Raw genomic sequence first — 24,626 nt, 5'->3', positions numbered from 1 at the left:
TGTTTCTCCAGCTTTTCTAGCTCTTAAAATACAGTGTGGCTTCAATTGAGAGGCTATGTGCGTCCGTCCGTGGGTGAGATCTAGGACGGCGGTGGTGGCGTTTGATAATGCGGCGCGGAGGTCGCAGGTACTGTGTGCGTCAGTCCCCTGCTGATTTTGAAAAGGGGCTACAAACCTGTATCCTGAGTCATCTGGCTTGATTTTCTTCCTGGAGCAGTCTAATATTTCTAGAAAGATCCAAATCCAGCATCTCCCCCACTCCCTTTTTAAATGAGTGTTCAGATGGTATGTAGGACTGAGTTCCAATTTGGAACACTCTAATTAAGAAACAAAAGTCCCAGCGCTGTACAGAGCCCAAAGGCGTCTGAAGGTCAGTGACTGAGTGCGCCCGGCTGTGCTCAAGTCCCAGCCCTGCAGCAGAAGGAAGGGAGGAAAGAAGGAAGGAAAAAGCGAGGGAGAAAGGACCCAATGTAGAAAATACATGTGAGCAATGAACTAGAAATGTGAATGCTGTGTCCATTGTGGCATTGTATAATTAAAAAAAAAAATCGAGAGATAGGTAAGGGTGCCAAAAATGACTACTTCTGTTTAAAGATTTTATTTCATTCCTAATTGGCATACAAAGTGACAGGTTTATGTCCCTCTTATACATAGTTTGGGTTGCTCTCCCTCCCTCATCTCCCTTGACTTCTGTCCCTGCCCTGCCGTATCCTTCTACCCCAGTATTTCCCTTTCCTCTCTCCTGTCACCCTGTTCTAGTGACCGCGGCAGTCCTCTCCCTTAAAGCTCTCTTACTCCTTCTCTGTGGCCCTTCCTAATTTCCTGGCCTCTGCCCACACTTATTCTCTGCTTAAATGCATACATGTAGTAATATCTATATCTATACCTATATATCACACGAGTGATCATGCAAAATGTTTCAGTATGAGCCTGGATTACCTTGCTTAATGTGTTATTTCCTGGCTTGATCCATTTCCCTGCAAGTTTCCTTTTTCTTGACAAATGAATAAAATTCCACTGTGTATATGGACCACGTTTTCACTGCCCATTCATCCATCGATAGACATCAATACCAATATAATTGCCTGGCTGCTGTGAAAACAGCAGCAGTAAACATGGCTATGCAAGTGTCTGTGGTAACCCAAGAGTCTTTGGGGTATATGCCCAGGAGTTCTATAGCTGGTGGGCACAGAGAAAGAAATGAAACTGCCAATCAATAAATTGGCCAATGAATTGAACAGGGATGGTTCTCAAAAACAGAAATAAAATGGTCAATAAATGCTTTTTAAAGCCGCAGGAAGCCAGTCAAGTCCTGAGCAACTGTAGTCTTGAGTGAGTGGAATCCTGAGTGAATGTGTATTGTTGACATGGGCACAGCCTTGCCAAGGACCCCAAAGCCTCAGCCAGGGGAACGGCTAAGCCTTCTCCAGGTGACGCCAGAGGGATGGAGACACCAGAGGGATGGTGCCACCTTCCTCTGAGTGCAAGATTGACCAGTGTGTAAAAAATCAAGCAATTGTCACTTCCTCCCCAGATGGTCGCAACCTGAGACAGCTTGCCTATGAACACCTACTACCAAGACCCGCCCCTTGCCCTCCTCCCCAGGCGCCCCCATCCCCTCTGCTCCCCCCTCCCTCCCCATGTATAATAAACTCAGTGAGGGTCCAGGTTGCTGCTGTGGCTGGCATTGCTCCAGCAGAGTGCACACAGCCCAGCTCAGCTTTTCAGTACCTGTGTATGTCCTCCTTCGTTCCCCATTACCGTTAGACAGGGTCCTAGGACCTAAGCCAGGTGGGTTACAGCACAGAGTGTTGGGCATATCCAGCCATCAAGGAAATGCAAATTAAAACTACGTTGACAGGCCATCTCACCCCTATCATCAAGAAAACAAAGGCTGGTGAGGATTCCGGGAAAGAACCATATTTACTTACTGGGGGACTGTAACTGGTTCAGCTACTGTGGAAATCAGTGGGAGGCTCTTCAAACATTAAAAATAGTACCGTGTTTAAAGATGTAGGAGACCCAGCATTCGGGAGGCAGAGGCAGTGGATCTCTGAGTTCAAGGCCAGCCTGGTCTACAGAACAAGTTCCAGGACAGCCAGAGCTACACAGAGAAACCCTGTCTCTAAATAACTAAGTAAAAGATATGGAGAAATGCTGGTGATAGATTAGAAAAGTGTCAAAAGCAATTAATGTCCTATGACCCATTCCTTAATCTGTAAATTGTTATATATTTTTTAATTTCTAATTGCTCTCATTTTGTTTTACTGTTGAATAATTTTTATGCTGTGGACAAAGAACATATTCTGTATGATATCACTTCTTTGAAATTTCTTAAAATTTCCTCTGTCTTTGGTACAAATTCAAAGTTTCCTTTCTATTCATTTGGTACCTGATGTTATACATGTAAGTACACATACAACAGTACTGAAATATAATATGCATATGTGTACACATGTATAAACATCTCTAGATTATCATTTCTATGTGGACTCACATATTTGTGTGTACATATAGTGTATGTGGGGAGTGGATGAAGTCCTGAGTGCATGTATTATTGGCACGGTCATGGCCACGTCAAGGGCCCGCGTGCCTCAGACCCATGGGAATGACAAGGGCCTCCTCCGATCAGCCTCAGGAAACTGGCAAAGCACTTCTCTTCTCCAAGTGAGAAGGTGGACAAATGACTGACCAGTGCGCGCAAAAGCTGGCACCTGAGCCCCCCTCCTCTGGATGCCTGCAGCCTGAGGCTGCTCGCCTACCCACAGAGCTAAGCTATCTCCTGGGCTGCACACAGGAAGTGCTCTGACATTCCGCTCTGACTCGTAGGTCTGGATTCGGGAGTGTACAGAACTTGGCAGGTTGCATTGTTTGTTCCCCGCATCAGAGCGAGCAGGGCCAACCTGAACCCAGCTTTTCTGTTCATGTGTCTGTGTGTCTGTCCTCTCGACATTTTCTTTGCCTCAGGTCCTTGGATCTGAGTTATGCTGAATATTTGGGCCATAGCATCTCTTTCTTGGCATGTGACAGCCTCACGTGGCCCCATATGAAGCGGCATCTCCCATAAGCACCAGCTCCTCCTGGAGGGCCCTGTATGCCCTGGGATCTGAGACTCCATATGGGGAAATTACGGGGATGGCCCCACCAGAAGGGGGCACTAGCTCTCAGTGCTGACTGGTTTTCCTTTCATATTAGAGTGCAAATTAACTCATGCATTTGATTGAGCTTGGCAGCCTAGGTGCTCTCAGGCCTCCTAATGCAAGGTGTGTGGTGTTATGTCTGGATTCAGGAATATACAAAACACATCTCTGCCAATTCTAGTATGTAATCTACTATCACATCCTGTGAGATTAGCCATTTTCTTGTAAGAGCTCACTTTTTTTTTTTTCTTCGAGACAGGGTTTCTCTGTGTAGCTTTGCGCCTTTCCTGGGACTCACTTGGTAGTCCAGGCTGGCCTCGAACTCACAGAGATCCGCCTGGCTCTGCCTCCCGAGTGCTGGGATTAAAGGCGTGTGCCACCACGGCCCAGCTAGAGCTCACATTTTTTAAACAAATGTCAATCAACAAACAATGATCTGTTGGTTGGCCTCGACTATGCGGAGACCAAGGTTTCTCAGTCTCACATAGTTAACATTTTGAGATGAACAATGTTTCCTTTGAGTCAAGTTGCTGTCTGTTGCGTTGTAGGGGGTTTAGCTGAATCCCTGGCCTCTGCCCATTAGATGCGAGCCAGAAGCACACACTTCCTTCCTGAATGATGGGAATTAAGAATGTCTCCAGAGTGTGCAAAGTATGTCTAGGGGATGGGGTGTGTGTGTCTGTCAGAGGGGGGACCACCTCCAGTTGCAGACCCCCACTCTAAGGAAGTGACAGGTTCCCCTTTAAAGCTGAAGACTATGTGTTTGTTTCACTGAGTCAATAATCACATTTAATTAGTCTTTACTGCATGTAAGGCACTGGCTTTTCCCGAAGCAGCTTCATTTAGACACAGAGAAAGATAGGTATGTTTACCACACTGGCATGTAGGGACATCCTAACAGCCGTCTCTACAATCCCTGTTCCTTTAGAGTTCTTGAGAGAGAATATGTGCAAAGTGGCCGAGCCCTACCAAAACAAGTGTCCCTCGGGACCGTTGTTATTATTATCCAAACCGCACGTGGACATCTAGAGCAGGGCTCATCCACCACTTTGACTGGTCTTCCCTTGGCTTCCTAGTATGCTGGTGTCACATTGCCACATCTTTCTGAAATGAGTTTACGAGAACAAGCCAGCCAACATGAGAGTTAAATCATGTGGAGCAAAGCAGTCTTGCCCAATAAGGAGTTCAAGTTCAAGGTCCAAGGTCTCCTTGACAGAGGAGCAGTGGCCTATGCACCTGGGTGGTCCGCACGTGCTATCTGTGCCTTGCATGCCCGTAGGTGCCAGTCCTGGAGGAGTGAAGGGTTCCCAGGGCTTCCTCAAGCCTGGCTCCTTATCTGGTAGACACGATCGGGGCTCCATCAGAGCAGGCCAGCAGGCAGCCTGCTTTTGATTTAACAGGGCTCCGAACAAGCCCTTGTATGACTTTCCAGGAATTAATTACAGAGCTCCGTGAAGGTGCCAGCTGCGTTGTTCCATGGATGGCTTTCTGAGTAGTCACAGCAGCCACATGGATGCCAGCAGCCGTAGAATTTCCTTGGAGGACTGCTCAAAAAAGATGGGCGTGTAGGCACAGGGAACTGCCGCCTCTACTTGAAAGAGAATTTGAAGTGAGGGAGTAATGATTCACCATCATACACTCATCTGTGACATTACAGGTGTGTGTGTGTGTGTGTGTGTGTGTGTGTGTGTGTGTGTGTGAGAGAGAGAGAGAGAGAGAGAGAGAGAGAGAGAGAGAGAGAGAAAGAGAGAGTCTATCCTCCCCGTGAAGAACAAAGGACCCCAGTACAAGCTGGAGATGGCAGGTTTCTAGCCATGAGGCCCACGGTGGAGGCTGCTGCTTTAGAACGCCGCCTCGCTGGCGGACCTAGAGAATACAGCAAATGTGTGCAGTGGCCGGAGTTGCTGACCAAGGCAGCAGCCGAGCAAATTCCTTTGTGAGCACTTCCTTTCCGAGGGCAAACTGAATACTGCTGAATTCTTTGCCCAAACCTTCCTGTGGGTTAGGGCTGCAGAGGGCAGAGGAAGGGAGCTCACTGTGGAGCAAAGATGGGGGAGTTTTCCAGCAGCTTACAACCTGCTTCCTCCTGCAGGACAGCTGCCTTCCCGCTTAACCGTGGATGGAGGCGTAGTGACCTTCCGCAGCTTAGTGGAGGAGTGCAGCCCAGCCTGCCGGGGGATGTTCTGTATGACAAATGTGTTGCTCTGATTGGTCAATAAATAAAACACTGATTGGCCAGTAGCCAGGCAGGAAGTATAGGCGGGACAAGGAGAGAGGAGAATTCTGGGAAGTGGAAGGCTGAGGCAGAGAGACACTTCGGGCTGCCGCCATGACAAGCGAGATGTAAGGTACCCGTAAGCCATGAGCCACGTGGTAACTTATAGATTAATAGAAATGGGTTAATTTAAGATATAAGGACAGTTAGCAAGAAGCCTGAGCCATTAGGCCAAACAGTTTAAATAGGATAAGTGTCAGTGTGTTTATTTTCTAAGTGGGCTGTGAGACTGCCGGGGCTTGGTGGGACCTGGAGAGAAACTCTCTAGCCACACGAGCCTGCCCCCACTCACCTGCGATTCAAACACCTTTACTGTTGTGAAAAGTAGTGGGAAGACTCAGCCTCCTGTGTGTGGAGGGAATGGCTGGACACTGCAGCACAAAGGTCTCTAGTGCCATCAAGGCACACAGGATTACCCAGGGCTCCCCTCTCACCAGAGGGTTATATTCCCTTTCTCCTGTTATTGGGTACCGGGCCACCTCTGTGGACCCAAAACCTAGCAGCCCTAAAGGTCCCTGCCAGTCTTGCTTGACTGTTCCTTTGGTTGTTTGTTTGGTGGTTTGTTTTGTTCTGACTGTGCTTGTCCTCACTCACACGCAGGAAATTCCGTGTTTGCTGCTCACCTAGGCACCTGTGAGTTCTTTTGTACAGAGGCATGTGGCCCCTGAACAGAAGAAGTTCATGTCATCATTGTGAAAAGTGAAATTTAAAAGTGTGAGTTGAAAAAAAATTCAAGGCTGTTTAAAAAATAATTATCCAACGACCCTTTTACTTTTAGCAATTTCATTTTCTTTATGCATCTTAGAGAATATGAGATTATCTGGATAAGTGGACCATTTTCACCAACTTTTGCCAGCCATTGGAGCCCTAGAATGGTCTCTACCAGCCTTGTGGCTCCCCGAGAAGGCCAACTCCCAAGTTCCCACCTCTGGACCTGACCTTTCTTTGAACCTCCAAGCCCACATCTCTGCCTGCCTGCTCAGTGTCTCCTCTTAGATGGCTCCTTGAGCATCACATACATGAGGCACCCACAGAAGTCAGGACAAAGGGCTGGGGCCCCTGGAACTGGAGTTACAGATGTTATGAGTCACCACGTGGGTGCTGGGAATGGAACCGGCGTCCTCTGTGAGAGCAACAGGAACTCTGAGTTGTCCCTCCAGTCCCACTGGCTGGCTGCTTTCATTAAGCCTGGCCGCACCTGAACTCCTGACTTTACGGATGTGTGCCCGCTGCACCTGAAGTGCCCCCTTCTCAGGAAACCGAACCTGTAGTGGGTAGCCATTCCAGCTTGGATCTGGAAGTTCCAACCCGCATTGAGACTCTGGCAACTGTCACGCCTATGAGGCGGGGCCAGGGGAGGCGCCTGGAGACCTGAGAGCTGGATGGGCCAGCACTCTCTCTGTGTGCTCTATCTGTGCCATCTGTGCCGGGACGCTGAACATTGGAGGTGGACCCAGAGTTCCAGAGAACACCGCTGGATTGTGATACACCTTTCCCAGACCCTGCGACCTACCTATCACTTAATTTGTGAGTTACGCCATTAAATAAATATCCTTTTAACTACGTGGAGTGGCCAAAATAATTTCACCAATACGAACCCCATTCTTGCAGTTCCAACTTAGAGCCTCACAGTCACCCCAGACCTTTTGTTTTTCTATTACTCCCTGCATTCCCCACCACCCTAATCCAGAAAGCTGTGCTGCCCATAATCCCAGGATGTAACTGCTTCTCCCAACCAGCTCTGCTACGACCAAGTTCTGAGTTACTGCTGTTCTTACACCTGGATTACTTTACACAGAAGCGTCAACATTTCCTGATTGGTCTTTTGCCTCCCTAGAACATGTGAACAAGAATATGTTCATAACCCAAAAGTTGGAATGACCCTTTAACAACCTAAATGCCATACCCTCCTCTACCCATGGCCATTTTGAATCTCTGCATTTCACTTGGAACAAAGCCGCAGCCCTTATCTCTGTACAAGGATGTATAGGGTTCCCTATCAAGGTCCTGCGTGATGTGAGCATCTCCTGCTCCCACCACTGACTCCCATTCTCCCTCCTGTCCCCTCTGCATCAGTGATGCTGGCCCTCTGGAGGTTCCTCCTGAAGGTCTTTGAAGTGGCCACACACTGCTGGGATTTTCCGACTTGTGTTTGTCAATGGGCTAGCTCCCTCACCTGCTAGATACTTAAATAGTCACAGTGAGGCTAGCTCTAAGCACCCTTCTAGAGTGACCATCAGTCCCTCATCCCCTCCAAGTGCTCCATCCCTAGTAGCCTTTGTTGCTTTCCTCTTACCCACACGATCTCCTAAAACAATATGTCACTATTCACCCACCGTGGTAATTAGTTGTTGTCTATCTGTCCCAACTGGAATGTACACTCCACGAGAGTGGCCATGGTTGTCTGTTTGTTTTAGTGATGTAGTCCACGTGCACATGGATGGGAAATGTTTCTGTGTGTAGATTTGATGAATGAATGCAATGTCCTTCACTGCATCTAAAAATGTTGAATGTTACTATAGGAACACACGGAGACTTTGAGCAGAGAAAGGGTAGTATTAGAAGAATCAGTGTTTCACTTTTTTTCTCCTTCCTGACCCATCGTGTGTGTGTGATAGAAAAATAAAAATCCATTTTAGTATTAGGTGCATTAGGCAGGAAACTTCTCGGTGTTCACAAGACCAGTTTGGCACTGTCTGGTGAGCCCTGACACACAGTCTTGCACATGCAGGTATTTTGCACCTTTGGTAGAATGCACAATGGCACATTAAAGAGCTGGCCTTGCCTTCTGAGCACATTGCCGTTCCCGGTCATTGACACATTTTAAATGATCTAGGTATTTTATTACCAAGAGCTACATTGATGATTGTAGGCTATTCTTAAAGACCAAGAGCTGGGGAGCTGAAGAGCTGAAGAGCTGAAAGGTGGCTTAGGTTCCCTTCCCAGCACCCACAGGGTGGCTTACAACCATCTGTAACTATCCAGGGGATCTGCCGCCCTCTACAGGCCTCTACTGGCACTGCATGCATAGGATGCATGCAATGCATCATACATACATACATGCAGGCAGAATCCTCATACACATAAAATAATAAAAAATTATCTGAGTGTGATGCCTTTAATCCCAGCACTTGGGAGACAGAGGCAGGTGGATCTCTGTCAGTTCAAGGCCATCCTGGTCTATATAATAAGTTCTAGGACAGCCTGGGCTACATAGTGAGACCCTGTCTCAATAAATAATAACAATAACAACAACAATAATAAATAAAACAAAATAAAAATGAAAAGAAAAAATTAAAATAAAACAAAAGACTGGGAGTGAGTTGAGCTGGAGCGATGGTCTAGTGGTTAGAGTGAGCGCAACCCTTGTAGAGGACCAAGGTTCAGTTCTCAACACCTATTCAGTGGCTCACAACTGTAACTCCAGTTCCAGGGGATCTGATACCCTCTCCTAGCCTCTGTGGGCACCAGGCACACATATGGTGAACAGAATACATGCAGGCAAACACATATACATACAACAAATACATCCTTAAAAAGATCTTTAAAAACTGGGTGGGCCGTGGTGGAAAGAATACATCCAAGATTTGGAAATCCTGGCAGCCAGGTCCAACCTGGGCACACTGTGACTGCTGGATGTGCTGGTGGAGGTATTTCACTTCTCTGACCAATCTGTTTGCTGGAAGATGTGGGCGTGGGTAGCCCTGCAGCGCGGCTTAGAGTGAGTGACAACCCCAAGCACCATTTCCTCATCTGGTAAATGGAGCAAGTGACTCCAACTTGAGCAGTGTGACCTGGATGACATGAGCATCCACGGTGTCCCACACAATGTCGCTGTTGTGTGGGGGCCGGTGGGAAGAGGGTGGCCGTCCTCAGCATCCGAGAGTAGGAAAAGCTCCTGGGAGGACCATCTCTGTGAGAAGAGTAAAGAGATTGGAACTGACCAGCGGGGTAGACCTCAAATGCGCATCCATATTGTAGGATGCATTTATTTTAGAAGGCTGTAAAAGGGCGTCATGGCCACATTTTCATAACAGCAAAAGAAGTTAAAGACATTACCTTTAGAGACTGCCCTGCCTTTCTCTTTAGCTGTGGTTGTTACGAAGCGTGGGGCCTCTTCATGGGGGATGAACACATTTGACCAAGTCTCTCGGCTGCTCTGGAGAGCACAATGCCTGCCTCTTCAAGAAGGTGGGTTCTCTCTGCTCCCTGAGACTCTGGTCAGGACTTGCGATAATGGAAAGCTATGATTTTTCCAAATTAAATGGAGTTAGAAAGCAGAAGTTCAACTGAGTGTTTCTCCTCCAAAGCAGAGTTCCTGGACAGAACCAATGACAGCCTGCCTTACGACAAGATCATTCACCACATCTGATGGAGACCCTTCTCTTTAGAGAGGCCATCACTGGCCTCTTCCGTGAGTTTTGGATGTATTTAATTAGATGTAATTTTTGGAAATGAAGGAAAAATGATTAAATCTGGTCCAGAAAAAAAAATATCATTATTTCAGCCATCCATCAAGATTTGACATCTAGAGTGTTACATGCTATAACTCAAATGAAAATATTTCACTTAAAAGTACAATGTTCCAGTCCACGCTGTCATTATAGGAAATCGTTAAGCATTTACGCGGCACTGTGTGCTGAAAACATGCTTTACAGTTATTTTTATTGCCCAGCAAAGCCCTCTGAGGCAGACTCTTCTCTACATCTTTAACCAAAGCAGAGAGAGGAGATTAAATTACTCAGGTTTTAGGGAGAATAAATGACTGGATCCAAGTGAGACCTTGGATATAAAATCAGCTGTTTTAATCTACTCAGCTATTATGTGAGAAATTTATTCACTGGATAAAATGTTACTTAATGTAGGCTTAGACCTTGTGTGTGAATCACTGCTGTGGGTTGACTATGGTTTGCTCCTTCTGAAAGGAAGTGTGTTGAAATTTAATTCCCATTAATAGATTCTAAGAGACAGGAACCATAAGAGATGAGGAAGGCTCTGCCGCCATAAGTGAGTGACTCTATCCTATGACTAAGAGAGTAGATGGCTATTTTGAATGTGTGTCTCCTCACTCTCTTGCCATGAAATACCTTGCCGAATCTCAGGACTCAGTCAGAAAGGAGGCCATCACCAGACGCAGCCTCTCAACCATGGGCTAGAACTATGAAGCAAAATCAACTTCTTTTCATTATAATTTGTCCAGTTCGTAGGTATTGCACTATCAGCAACAGAATACAGACTAAGGAAATTGTACAATTAGGTGATTAAAAAACCAAAAACCAAAAAACCAAAACCCTAAACCAAAAATCACAAAAACCTCTGAAGAGTACTGAATTCCTGATGAAATTTAATTAAAAAGCAAAGCCACTATACTTTAAAAGATGGGCCTCATTACACTGTGCTGTTCAACAACACTGCTCTGGCTGTGTCTCAGCCCACAGGCTAAGGGCGTCACAGGAAGGTGGGCATGCTGGAATCCTCAGCATACCGTGTGGGTTCCAGACCCCTGAAGTAGAGATGAGCAAATGTAGGCTCCCCACTGTCTTTCTGAGCACTGGACCAAGTTACCAGTCTGTCCTTCAGCCTTCTCTCCACAGCCACCGTCCCGTGGAGTCCACTCCTCTCCATGGCCACCGTCCCGTGGAGTCCTCTTCTCTCCACGGCCACCGTCCCGTGGAGTCCACGCCTCCCCACGGCCACCGTCCCGTGGAGTCCACGCCTCCCCACGGCCACCGTCCCGTGGAGTCCACGCCTCCCCACGGCCACCGTCCCGTGGAGTCCACGCCTCCCCACGGCCACCGTCCCGTGGAGTCCACGCCTCCCCACGGTCACCGTCCCGTGGAGTCCACTTCTCTCCAGAGTCACTGCACCATGGAGTCTGTGGCCTAAGCCAGACCCATAGGAGATCCTGATTCTTTTGCAGAACACTATCACTATTTCATAGACTGGCTTCAGTTTGGTTTGAAGCCTTTTGAATTTGGAATTAAAATGTTAGTGGTAGTTTTGCCCAACTTTTGCTTGGAATAGATGACGGGTCACCCCTTAAATATGTTGTGGTCTCACATTTTCTTACCAATTTATAATTTCCAAAATCCTTTCACATGGTTTACCTCATTTGCTTCTGGCAGCAAAGGAATCCCTGATGGTCACGGGGACCAGTGTCCTCCCCTTTCATTTGCTATGGAAGAAGGTTCATAGGTTCCATAGGTTCAACGGCTATGGAAGAAGCTGGGAAGCAAAGTCTCCCCGCCCAGGGAGGGTCCATCCTGCTGGTTCAGCCCCTGATCTGGCCTGTCACAAAGAACTGGAGTCAGAGGGGATGTTCATCTCACCACCGGCACCGTCTTGGTGGAATGTTCTCTCCTCTCCTCTCCTCTCCTCTCCTCTCCTCTCCTCTCCTCTCCTCTCCTCTCCTCTCCTCTCCTCTCCTCTCCCCTCCCCTCCCCTCCCCTCCCCTCCCCTCCCCTCCCCTCCCCTCCCCTCCCCTCCCCTCCCCTCCCCTCCCCTCTTCTCTCTCTCTCTCTCTCTCTCTCTCTCTCTCTCTCTCTCTCTCTCATGATAGTGAATCAGAGATGGTCTTGGCTTCACTCTGTCAGGATTTGTGTAGGCTGAGGAGACAGAATGGAGGGATGGAGGGAGCAGGGTGAGATGGGGCTGCCACGCCGGAGTGTGAGGGTGACACCTGCCATTCTTCCAGTGCAGGCCGCCTGGTGCCGGGAGCTCTTCAGAGCCTAACTTAGGCATTGGATTTTGTGGATTTTGTTTTGTTTTGTTTTGTTTGTTTTAGCAGCTACTTCTAAAGTCAACAGAAAGCAAGATGGAAGCTTATGCAAAGTAGCAGGAAAAGAAGACTTCTGCACTCCCAAATGACTTCCTTTGGCCGTGGTGGGCACAAGCATAGAGTTCCACAGTCCGCCTCCCACATAGTCCTAAGACACGATTGATTGCCAGTGGAGCGGATGAGCCCGTGGCTGGCTCCGGAGGGGCCAACAGTGGCTTTACTTTCTAATTGGTCAGAACTCTGACGTGCGTTCGCTTTACATCCTCGGCTACTGCCAACAACTCTGACCTCGTTCTGGAAGGAGGTTATGTTTGGCCGGTGGCTGAGCGCCTTCTCAGAGCCTCTCTCCGGCCGCTTGCCAACAACTCTCTGGAACTGTGTTGTAAGTCTGAGGAAAGTTGTTTTGGGTCATCGCCCAGGGCCGGATGCCCCAATTGTAGACACATAAGTCACGATCTTTATAGTCCTTCCTAGAGCTGAAATGAGGCAGTGTGGGGAGCAGAGAATTTAACCTCTCCAGTTGTAGCAATTCTATAGTCTGGAACCTTAAAAGCAGTGTTCCCTTTTCTAAATCAGGTTTTAAAACCCTGTGTCTTCTAGGTTGGAAAGACTGGTATGGCCAACCCCTTAACTTCTAGCCTATGTCTTTGGCTTGCATAATTTGGGTTAGTGTCTGTTTCCTGCAAATACAAGCCCTCTTTAAACCTCTGTGTTGTTGGTTGGTCTTTTGAGGGGCCCGCCGTCCAGTTCCTAAATAAATCACACATGGAGGATTATTCTTATTTATAAATGTCCAGCCTTAGCTTGGCTTGTTTCTTGACAGCTTTACTTAACTTTAAATTATCCCATCTATCTTTGGCCTTGGGGCTTTTACTTTTCTCTATTTCTGTATACCTTTCATTATTCCTTACTCTGTAGCTTGCTGTGTAGCTGGGTGGCTGGCCTCTGATGTCCTCTTCCTTCTCTGGCTACTCTCTTTGATCCCCTTCTCCCAGATTTCTCCTTCTATTTCTTCTCTCTGCCTGTCAGCCCCGCCTATTCTTTCTCCTGCCTCACCATTGGCCATTCAGGTGTTTTAGACAAGCAAAGTAACACAGCTTCACAGAGTTAAACAAATGCAACGTAAACAAAAGTAACACGCCTTAAAATAATATTCCCCAACACCTCTGGACCTTTGGATACTGCCAGAATTCCAGGATGTTTAAAACAAAATCGAGTGCCACCTGTCCAAAATGTGAAGTTGACAATGTTGCTCTCTTGACTTTAAATTTTCCTTGGAGACTTTAATGCTTATGCCTAAGGCAGCCTCTTGCGCAGTTTTGTTTTGAAAAGGGTGACATCTGATCAGAAAGGAGATGTATATTTAGGAAGGAGGTGGGGGGTGAGTCAGGAGGAACGGGGGGTGGGGTGGGGGGGTGAGCGAGAAGGAAAGAAACTGTCCGAGTTAGCCTTTGCTGCTGGCTTGTGAGCTATTCTTAATCTTGTCAACAGGATTAATGAGGGGAAAACAGTCCCCAGAAGAAATGTGGCCAGAGGCACTGACCTACCCTCCATCCCCCTCTCGCCAAGAGGGACAAAGTCAAGAGAAAATTTCCCCAGTGAGCGTTTCTGGGAAAGCAACTCTTCGGCTCTTGGTAAACAGGCATCAACCTCAGGGGCAAGTAGCTTAGGGTCAAAAGTATACAGTGCACTTCAAGGCAGAGGAAGAATCTTCTGGAAGGCTTCACAGTTTAGATAGGGAAGATCACCTACACTTGGAGATGATGCCGGGGCCTTTACAAAGCAGTGCTGGTCAGAGCAAGCCTCGGATCTTGCTTGGCAGGCAGAGTCCTTTGCTGGTGGAGCTTTCGGCTGGGTCACTGGGAAAGACGTCAGGAGAGAGGAGAGCCTGGGAAAGCCTTGGCGGAGATGGATAGATACGGTGGACAGAGGAAGCAGGAAAGAGGGATCGGTAGACAGGGTGGGAAGTCTGTGTAGTGAGCTGTGGCAGTTAAAAAGGGAAAAACCGACTTCATTTTATGCCGTTCTCGCTTAAATTGTACCAGAACCTACCCTTTGCAAAAGTGCAAAGTCTTGACAGGACTGCATAGTGCAAGAAAACAGCCATTTCCTGGCTAAAGTCAGGCAGGCTCCCCTGCGTTCACACAGGTGCACAGATAATGACATGGTTTGTCTGGGGGAGTCAGAGACGTGAGAAAATATGCTGATGAGAAAATAACCCTTCTCTTAGTTTTTAAAAGGTGACTTCACATCAGTACCTCCACAAGAATTGATCTCTTTTGTTTACAATTTCCATACCCAGTTTCATACACACCTACAGCAGTAGATGCCTCATAGTGATAAGAAACTTTCTCATTATGTGCTGGCTGGTTTGATGTCACCTTGACACAATGTAACACAATGTAGAGTCATCCAAGAGGAGGGAACCCCAACCGAGAAAATGCCTCCAGAAGACAGGGCTGTGGGCCAGTCTGAAGGGCTTGTTCTTAATTAGTGGTGGATAGGGGAGAACCCAGCCCATTGTGGGTGGGGCCGCTGCAGGCAGGTGGCCCTGGGTTCTATAAGAAAGCCGGCTCAGCGAGCTATGAGAAACAAGCCAGTCAACAGCTCCTCCATGGCCTCTGCATCAGCTCCTGCCTCTTTCTTTGATGGTGAGCTATGCTGTGGAAGTGTAAGCCAAATGAAGCCTTTCTACCCAACCCGCTTTGGTTATGGTGTTTCATTGCGGCCATGATAACCCTAACTAGGACACATTAAAAGCTTTTTTTTTTTTTCACGTTATTTATCCCATGAGGGTAGTCAAAGTGTTCCCAGTTTTTATTCTTGCTAATAAGGTTTTTCTGAGAAGTCACGGAGCTGTGTAATAAGAGGCTGAATTCAAGCCCAGGTCTCCTGATTCACAGTCTAAAGCCTCTCCCCCTGCCCCTGGCTAGGCCACTCATTTTACCAGCAGAGGCGTCCATAGTGTTGGCAAGATAACCAAACTGTAAGCCTCTGCACAGAGGAGCACACACAGAGCCAGGCCCCTCCCTCCACTGACCGCAGGCCCCTCCCACCACTGACCGCAGGCCCCTCCCTCCACTGACCGCAGGCCCCTCCCTCCACTGACCGCAGGCCCCTCCCTCCACTGACCGCAGGCCCCTCCCTCACTGACCACAGGCCCCTCCCTCCACTGACGGCAGGCCCCTCCCACCACTGACCTCAGGCCCCTCCCTCACTGACCGCAGGCCCCTCCCTCCACTGACCGCAGGCCCCTCCCACCACTGACGGCAGGCCCCTCCCTCCACTGACCGCAGGCCCCTCCCTCCACTGATTGCAGGCCCCTCCCACCACTGACCGCAGGCCCCTCCCACCACTGACCGCAGGCCCCTCCCTCCACTGACGGCAGGTCCCTCCCTCCACTGACGGCAGGAATATTCATTGATCAGCGTCCATTAGACTAATGCAGTTCTGCAGAAGATGTCAGCAGCTTAGTGTCGTTCCTATGCTTTGGCCCAGTAGTTCCACTCCCGGGAATCTAGCCTATGTAGGAAAAGAGCAATGTGGCAAAGACCTGTATAGAAACAAGTTGGCGGGAACCCTATTCGTGATGTCCAACAAGGACATTAGTGGCGGCGTGTTCTAGGGTGGACTACCACTGATGTAATGTTTACAACTCTTTGCAGGCGTTGTGTTAATGCTAACTCAATACTGGGAATATACTTCTGCTTCGAGGTAAATGACAAAGGCCTGCGCAGTTCCACAGAGTACGGCTAGCAAAGAAAAAGAAATACACCCAGACTTAAAATGATGAGAGTATAAATTTTAAAAAGTATACCCTTTTTCCTCAAAAGGGATATGGACATTTGATAATTAGAAAAATGATTCTACTTAAAAACTTTTAAATGTGGAAAGCAACCAGTTACGGAGAACTGTGATAAGGGGTGATTGGGGATTTTAAATGGTCATTTTTACCTAGATTGGCCTGTATGAATTGTATAGCTGTATACTAAAGAAAAACTAATTGACGTAGTGTGAAGCTGCCACATGCCCAAGGAGAAGATGAGATTAAGACTCGGGATTTAAAGATGAAACCGCAGTTGCGATAGAGCAAGCGGCAAATATTTAAAGCCGGATGATTTGGGCTGGGAGCCTCCCACCACCTTAGCCAGAGTCCCCGACCTCGCTGGGGCGCTCTGGGAAGTCACCGGCAAGGAGCAGAGGAAGGCCCCTAGACTTTCCTTAGATCTCTTCCGTCTGGGGCCTTGGCTTGCTCTGTGCAGTAAAAAACACCCAGCAAGCACAAGCTCAAAGAAGGTTTAGAACTTTCTATCTAGTGCAGGAGGAGGCTGCTGCAGAGGCCGCTGCGGCTTCAGGACTGAGGACTTCAGCCCTTGCAGGGCTTCAGTCTGAATTTGGAGAATTGGTCAACAGGAAAACAAACAGCTGGTCGCTTTGCCTTTCTCAAGGTTTGCTACATCCGTCTCCCAACTGGGAAAGCGCTGAGGTCCAGGCCCGGGAGAAGTTTTGTGAGCTCAGGGCCTCCCTTCCCAGTCTCAAAGTCTCCAAGTCTCCTCCCATCTCAGGGAATCGTGGGACCAGTGCCCAGGATGCTGCAAGGAGTGGATGGTGCCCACAGTGTCTGATTCTCCCAAGGCAGGCTGGGGAAGCCAGGGCTGCTTTGGGGAAGAGAGCCCTTAAGGCCTAGGAAGTCTGGAGAAATTCTCGCTGAGCCGGCCAAGCAAGATCCCCAGTGGTGTCCGAATATAACATAGCCTGGTGGCCTGTACAGACAACCTTCCTGCCACACGGTCACCGCGTATTTGTGTTCTCAGTGTCAGCATTTCCAAGTAGCCTCGACGCCACCGCTGCAGAGGACCGCCTGTAACCCAGAAACACTGTCAATGGTACACTATAAAAATTGAGTACGTGTCACAAGTAGATTTAGGTTCCGCAGGTTAATATTATTTTTGCAATTAGGTAATGAACTGACATTAATTTACTCGTGCTGCGTGATTAGGTTAATTTACTCCAGAAAAGCTTACATTTTCAAAATTAAAAATGGTGGCCGTGTCTTCTCATGATCCATCAAAGTCGCGCCGCGCTGCGCCCCAGAAGCCTAGCTCTTTTGTACTCAACTGTGCACTTGTAGTCGCTGCAATAAGGGCTGGAAATGACGAAGTGCTGGGCCCCATAGATCTTCGTGTTTAAGTACCAGCGAATGACTGTCCATTTGTGAAGGGGTCAACTTAATCAGTTACCTTTCCTCTCGCGCGATAGTTCAGCTCTCATCAATAGCAAATCGGCAAATAATACTTAGGGCATTGCATTTCACACATAACAGTGCCGCTGTGTGTAGAACACAAAACAGGCTTGTAAAAATAAAGCTCCCTGCTCTTTGACCCTGGTGAATGTAAATGCCCCCTCTGTGCCTGCCTGGATCAGGTGAGTCCTTTACTGATGCAATCGTGCTGGACTTGCTCACACATTTCCCGGAACGCGGGTCCTGCCAATATTTTGAAAAGTATTTTAATTAACCTTATTTCATCGTGGGTAGTGTTAGCACACTTTTATTTGTTAACTAGGCATTCATTCGTTTCATTATTCACCTTGGCTTTTGCCCTTGGAAGGGATGGTAATCTCTATTGTTAATCCCTGAGAACAACGCACACCGAGGTAACCAGCTGTGCCCAGGGGTTAGAGTTCTGTGGATGAGGTAACCAGCTGTGCCCAGGGGTTAGGGTTCTGTGGATTACCGGCAGCAGAAATACAAGTTGGAGGGCTGGAGAGAGCGAGCGAGCGAGCAAGGGCCAGCCCCAAACTCCTCACTCTAGTTGGGAGATGGAGGACGTGGTGTTTGGGACAGCCAAGCCTGGGGCAGTGGCAGGCTCCCAGGCTACTTCCCAGCTCCTCTTGACGTCAGAGGAGAGCATTCTCTTTTTGAAGGGGAAGAATAGTGGCTGGTCCCTAACAGTTCCCCTCTATTAGTGAACCAAATTTACCGTATTATTAAGAATAGTGTGAGGGCTGGAGAGAGGTTAAGAGCACTGACTGCTCTTCCAGAGGTCCTGAGTTCAATTCCCAGCAACCACATGGTGGCTCACAGCCATCTGTAATGAGATCTGGCGCCCTCTTCTGTGTACATAATAAATAAATACATCTTAAAAAAAAAAAAAAAAAAGAATAGTGTGACCCTACCCTGTGGACCGCCCTATCCTTCTCTCCCTCCCGCTCTCTGTCCACAGCCAAACGCCTCTACCATACATAACCTAGACCTTGGTTTTACATCTGCATTCTTGTCACAGTTCCCAAACACCCAGTTTCAACTCCAACTTTTTTATTTTTCCCCTAGGAATTCTTGTGTAATTGACCAGCCCTTGCCAGGGCGCTGTGAGGCCACAGACAGGGAGCCATTGACATCCAACTCCACCCCAACCCTAGGGGGTGGCACCTGTGAGCTGGCAGATGCGATTTTTCCCTGAGGTGCCTTGGCGAGCCAGAAGGGGGCAAAGGGTACGACTCAGAAAATGGCAAACGCAGACTCTTTTTTGTAGTGGTTTGGGGTCTGTGTCACTGTGTCTCATGCCTACCTTTGTTTTTCCTTCAGCATCCTCTTCATTTTGTGAGTTATCACGTGAACCACAGAAGATGCTTCATATGTGTGTCTTAAGTACAAGATAAAGATGTACAGATATCAAGTGTCATTGTTCAGAAAGTCAGTACTTTTCAAAGAGCCAAGCCTTTCCTATTTCCTTTTTCTCTTCCTCTTTTTCTTCCTCTTCTTCCTCTCCTTCTCCTTCTTCCTCTTCTTCTCTTCCTCTTCTTCTTCTCTTCCTTCTTCCTTTTTCTTCTCCTCCCCTTCCTTCCTTCTTTCTTTCTTTCTTTCTTTCTTTCTTTCTTTCTTTCTTTCTTTCTTTCTTTCTTTCTTTCTTTCTTTAACAGGGCTTCTCTGTAACAGCCTTGGCTGTCCTGTAGTCCAGGCTGGCCTTGAACTCACAGAGATCCACCTGACTCTGCCTCCCAAGTGCTGGGATTAAAGGCATGCACCACCATGCCTGGCCTCTATTTTCTTCTTAATAGATTTCTCGGGATCCAGGTCTGTCCCCGGCACCCCCTCTTGATGGGAGAAGGTTATGGGTCTAAGGGGGCAGACGTGGGGTGGAGAGTCTGCAGCAAGCCAAGCAGAGCCCTCAGAAGCCACCCGTGCCCTTGGCATATCTCACAGGCCGCTGAAGTTGAAGGCAGTGTGAGTGTCTCTCCAGAACACGGGGGTGGGGGTGGGATGGGGAGTAAGGGGGTGGGGGGGGCGTGCCATGTGAGAACACAGGAGTCTTGGGTGTGTAAAACTGTGGGCAAAGTGCCTTTTAGCAGGGACGGCTTGGTCCTACCATACACAGGAGTGGCGAGGGGCAGTGGTCTAGCAGGAATGTCACAGGATTCCGGAATTTGCTCAGGTGAGGAGGACATTCTTGGCTCTGACAGTTCCTTCCCAACCCCCCAGGAGACGGATACTGTACAGAACTGGATGAGGCTCCAGGATCCCAGTGGCCAAGTTTCCGTTTTTCTTTTTAAGGAAGCCATAGTCTTTCCTAGTATATTACTTAGTGAGTCGTGCGTAACACATGTGCCCCGTCAGTCACACACAGTGGCTTAGCACACACACGGAAGTCACACGTTGCACGTGGACCTCCCTGTGGAATTGGTCAGTGTTGGGCGGGCACCTCTCACATGGCAACCCAGGGGCACCCGGCGCCTTTTCATGCTGTGGCCCCATTGACTCAAGGGCTGCCGGGCTTGCTGCTGGGTCAGCAAGATAGACACTGATAGGGGACCTGGCAGGTGACAACCTGGCAGGCGACAGGCAAGCCTGCTCATATCCCACGGGCTAGAAGCCTTTACCGAGTCCCAGCCTCACGGGGGGGGGGGGGGGGGGGGGGGGGGGGGGGGGGGTTGGCTGGGCTATGCAGTCCATCCATGGCACGGAAGGAAATTGGGATGGGCTTGGGCACACATACAGGTGGATCAGCTACGTGTATCACTGGTCCAAACATGGAATTGAGTCAGCTGACCAGCGTTCAATGACTGATATCGAATGATTCGGGACTTTTGATCTTTGGAGGTGAGAAGCCTCGGGTTTGGCTTCGGTGGTGAGACCGTGGTCAAGGAATCAAGCCTCGGGTTGTCCTGTGGGAAATGGGAGTATCTTGTGGGGTCACTGTGACCATGAAATGAAAGACGAGACTAGAATGTCCACGTGACCATGCATGCTTATTTGTGGGAACCACTGGGACTGGATGAGGGGGAGGGGGAGAAGATGCTCCCTTTGTCCTGTTTTGATCAGCAGTGGGTGCCAGCATTGCCCAGCTGGGTCCAGAGGACACCGTCTGTGAGACAGCAAGAATGGCATTAGTTCCTCAGTCTCTTGTTAAAATTCAGGCATTCATTTTGATGGGCATGGGATTTGCAAAGGAAAAGCAAAATCCTCCAACCTCAGAGCATCCATTTTCAGTCACTTAGCATGTAGCTCCGGCCCCCTGCTTTGTTCCATCCGAGACAGTCACACTCAGAAGGTTGCGATTTTACAATTTTGTTTTGTTTTAATATGTATTTCTAGAGACAGTAAAGAGAAATAATTTTTAAAAATGTCAGTGTTTACTTAGTTTGGCGCTTAGAGTGTAAAGAGAATTGCCTCCCCGGTTTGGGTGAGAGCCCGGGCCAGGAATGTGGCTCAGGTGCATGGTGCATCCAGAGCCTGGCATAGGGGCCCAGCAGGAAGGGTTTCCACAGATATTTACTGATTGGATTAGGCGATGAATGAAAGCGAAAGCTGTCACTGGGTAATAACAATTAAGACAATGCCTGAAACATTGAGGTTATCGGGGGAAACACAGCAGTTTAAATGTGATATTCCCTAAATGGTTTCCTCCCTTGTAAATCACACACACACACACACACACACGCACACGCACACGCACACGCACACACCTTGATGTCCTACACAAAGCAACTTGACAAGGAACCCAAGCAGTCTTTTTTAGCACATTGTTCTCTAACATAACTTGGTAATCCTTCCTAGGTAAGCTTTGTGGTGATAGGATAACGATTACAGCAAACAAAATAACGTCTGGTGCTCAGAAGGTTAACAGTTTTTCTTTTTTTCAGGAAAGGATTGTCCAATTTGAGGTGAAAAAAAAAATGGCGCCTGAAATAGCGAAACGTGGTCCTGTAGTGCCCCCTGGTGTCCACTCCGTGGAATCGTCAAAGCCCGAATCGTGTTCCGCCCTAACTATTAGCATAATCTTGATTTATTTATGAACCTGACACTAGGTTCATATGGAGGAGAGAGGAGAGAGTCCTTGCTTCCTGCATCGACTTCTTTCTCTCAGGCCCTTTTTCAAATGGTGAACTACCGCAATGTGAAAGTACATTAATGCTAGCATAAGATTTAAAAGCTGAAAGCAAGTATTACGTTGGAGAGGTCTTTTTATCTTCAAAAAAATTAATGGCTTTAAAAAATTATTTTTCAGAAGGCAGATTATTAAGCAGTTTCTTTTGTCCATAAAGATATTCTTTGTAAATTGGTTGAACAGAGGACAGTTTTAATTTTAGAGATTTATTATCATGTACATGTAATAATTAAGCCAATCTTTATTTTTTTTTCCTGAGACCCATTCATTTAAATAAAAGATATACAGATCCTGCTGGTCGATAGTGGCTCATGCCTTTAATTTCAGCACTCAGTAGGCAGAGGTAGGCAGATCTCCATGAGTTCGAGGCCAGCCTGGTCTACAGAGCAAGTTTCAGGGCAGCCAGAGCTACACAGAGAAACCCTGTCTCAGAAACAAACAAACAAACAAACAAACAAAAAGATGTACAGATTCAGTCTATTTTGTGAGAATGAATAGACCAGATAAATCCACAGCACTCTGACTGATTTCTAAATGCTGCTGCTAATTTAATGTTTAATTGCATTTTTTTTAAAAAAAGGGCATTGCCTTTTTCCACATCTCCTATGATGACGACAGTCAATTTAGTTCAATTGGCAGGTGAACTCCAGGCCTAGGAGGGATGCACGCGGACAGGGCTCACTGTATGGAGCAGACGCCATGTAGAGAGGCAGCACCCAGCCTACAAGAAAGGAGGAGAGGCTTCCCAGAGGCCACGCCTTTGGAGGGACCGAGGTGGGAAAGGGGAGCAGGGCGTCACACGGATAGGGTGACAGAACAAGGAGCCAGCACAGCTCACGGAGCGGAAGGGGCAGGGGCGGAAGGGGCAGGGGCGGAAGGAAGGGGCAGGGGTGTAAGATGGGCGTGGTAATCTCTCCTCTATGGGGTTGGAGAAGGCATGGCCGGTGTTCGTGTCAAAGGAGCTAGGGTTACAGGGGCCCTGTGACTACCAGTTGGTTTTCATAAGACGGGTCATTGCATGGGACCCCTTGTTGGGCTGTGTTCTTCTGTGATCCTAGCACCAGTGCCTGCTGCTTGTCTAGGCTGGAAGTGCCTTGAAGGGTGGACCCCATCCACCTTGTCACCATAGCTCACCTTGGGCGCAGGGCAATAGTCGCTGTGAAGTGAAGGACAGGGAAATGTAGCCCACGCCTGCTGCATCCCCATTCAGTGAGAAAAACCAAAAGCTGCAGAATGGGCCTTTCTGTAGCCCCGTGTTTAGGGGTGACCATTGGTCGGGAAAGCACATTTGAGTTGGGGTGTCAGCCAAGTTAGACGTAGAAGTGGTTGACAGACCAGACCCCCGGGCTGGAAAGCCCTGGTTTGGGGCTCCAGTTTCACGGACTCCATGTCTGTCTGCTCCTCTGGAAGACAGGGATGCAGCACCATCTCTGTGAGTCATTCCAAGGGTTACACAGGACGGACCCTCCACAGTGCTCACCCGCTGCCCCATGTAGGTAGGTGCTACTATTGATTATTGCATTTAAGATTTAAAAAGAATTTTCTAGAAGTGAGGGTGTGACTCAGAATGCTTGCCTAGCATGCACAAATCCCCAAGCTTGAGCTCCAGCACTGAATAAACTGGGCACGGTGGCACACTCCTGGAATCCCAGTACTCAGGAAATGGAGGGGAGGCAGAAGGAGCAGAAGTTCAAGGTCATCCTTGGCCACACGGTGAAGTTGAGGTCGGGCTGAACTACATGAGACCCTGTCTCAAAAAAACAAAAGCAGGACTGGTAGGATGGCCCAGTGGTTAAGAGCAGTGGCTGCTCTTTCAGAGGAACTGCGTTTGATTCCAAGCACACACAAGGCAGCTCACAACCATCTGTAACCCCAGTTCCGGAGCATCCTATGCCCTCTCCTGGCCTCCGTGGGGTCTAGTGCCCTCTTCTGGCCGCCATGGACATTGCATGCACTTGGCACGGACTTGAATGCAGGCAACACATACACAAATAAAATAAAAATAAATCTTATTTTTTAAAGATTAAAAACAAAACCCCCAAGTCCGCAACAACCCTTAATGCCTCATTAAATCCACATAATGTTTTTCAGTGCACAGCAGAACCTGCAGGTAGCTGTACTTAGCCAGTACTTCCGATGTGTATATATGATATACGTGTGTTTTCATAAAATGAGAGACTCTCTTTACACGCAGAAAGCAAAGACTTGCTTTTTTACAAGTACGGAAATAAGAGACCAGTGACCAGTGTCTCTCCTTCTGCCCCCACCACCTCCTGAGGTGGACAGCTTTGCCATTACATGTTCCTGTCCTTAAACAGAGGCCCAAACAATGGGGCCACTCAGTTATAGACTGGAGCCTTCAAAACTACGAGCGGACACAGTGTTTTTCTCTTTATGTGTCAACTGCGTCCAGTATTTTGTTGTAGTGACAGAATGCTCAGTCATACACGGAGTGCCCTGCTGCAGTTTAGTTCTTTTACAATGTCCCCGGCCATCCGTTTCTTCCAGACGTCACACAGGGCTCACACGACAGGCAGTGGACCACCTCGGTGCAGCAGCTATAAAGAGAAGTCCGTGTTCTGAAGGAGCTGAGGTCTGAGCCGGGGCTCTTAGAGGGCTGCGGGTATCTACTCTATGACACATGTTTAAAAATCGGGCTGATGTTTTAGGTGGGCAGAGTGGGCAATACAAATGCGCAATGCATAGAGGCCAGTGTTGTGGAAGCCTCCAGAAGCTTGAGATCCCACAGCAAGATCATCCTATTCTGCTTTCGGCACAACGGTCAAAGGTCCCAGCAGACAATCACCGAGGAGTAAAGAGCTTGTACCATTTGTAATGAAACGGAAAAGCCCAACAATCTCCGTTCTCTTCCTTTGTCACTTTGGAATGCCCTCCATGAAAAATCGAGAGAAAGTTGTACTTCTCTGTGTCCAGAGTCGATCCCCTTTCACGAAACGGAGGCTGTCCCGGCAGGTGCCACGTGCTTGGGGTCCAGGCAGGGAAGCAAATGCTGTCTGGCATCACGGTAATCAAAAATTTTCATTTTT

At 48.2% G+C, this 24,626-nt stretch overlaps 1 long non-coding RNA gene across 1 annotated transcript; it reads left to right on the top strand.

The window, feature by feature from the left end:
* Positions 1 to 5,986: 5,986 nt before the first annotated feature.
* On the top strand, positions 5,987 to 9,908 carry LOC121828300 (uncharacterized). The gene is made up of 3 exons (XR_013049597.1): positions 5,987 to 6,129; positions 9,505 to 9,606; positions 9,729 to 9,908. It is a non-coding gene; the product is annotated as an uncharacterized LOC121828300 (long non-coding RNA).
* Positions 9,909 to 24,626: the final 14,718 nt, after the last annotated feature.

Source organism: Peromyscus maniculatus, chromosome 3 (genome assembly GCF_049852395.1).
Source record: "Peromyscus maniculatus bairdii isolate BWxNUB_F1_BW_parent chromosome 3, HU_Pman_BW_mat_3.1, whole genome shotgun sequence".
NCBI lineage: Eukaryota > Metazoa > Chordata > Mammalia > Rodentia > Cricetidae > Peromyscus > Peromyscus maniculatus.
This window is presented reverse-complemented; position numbering and strand designations above follow the sequence as displayed.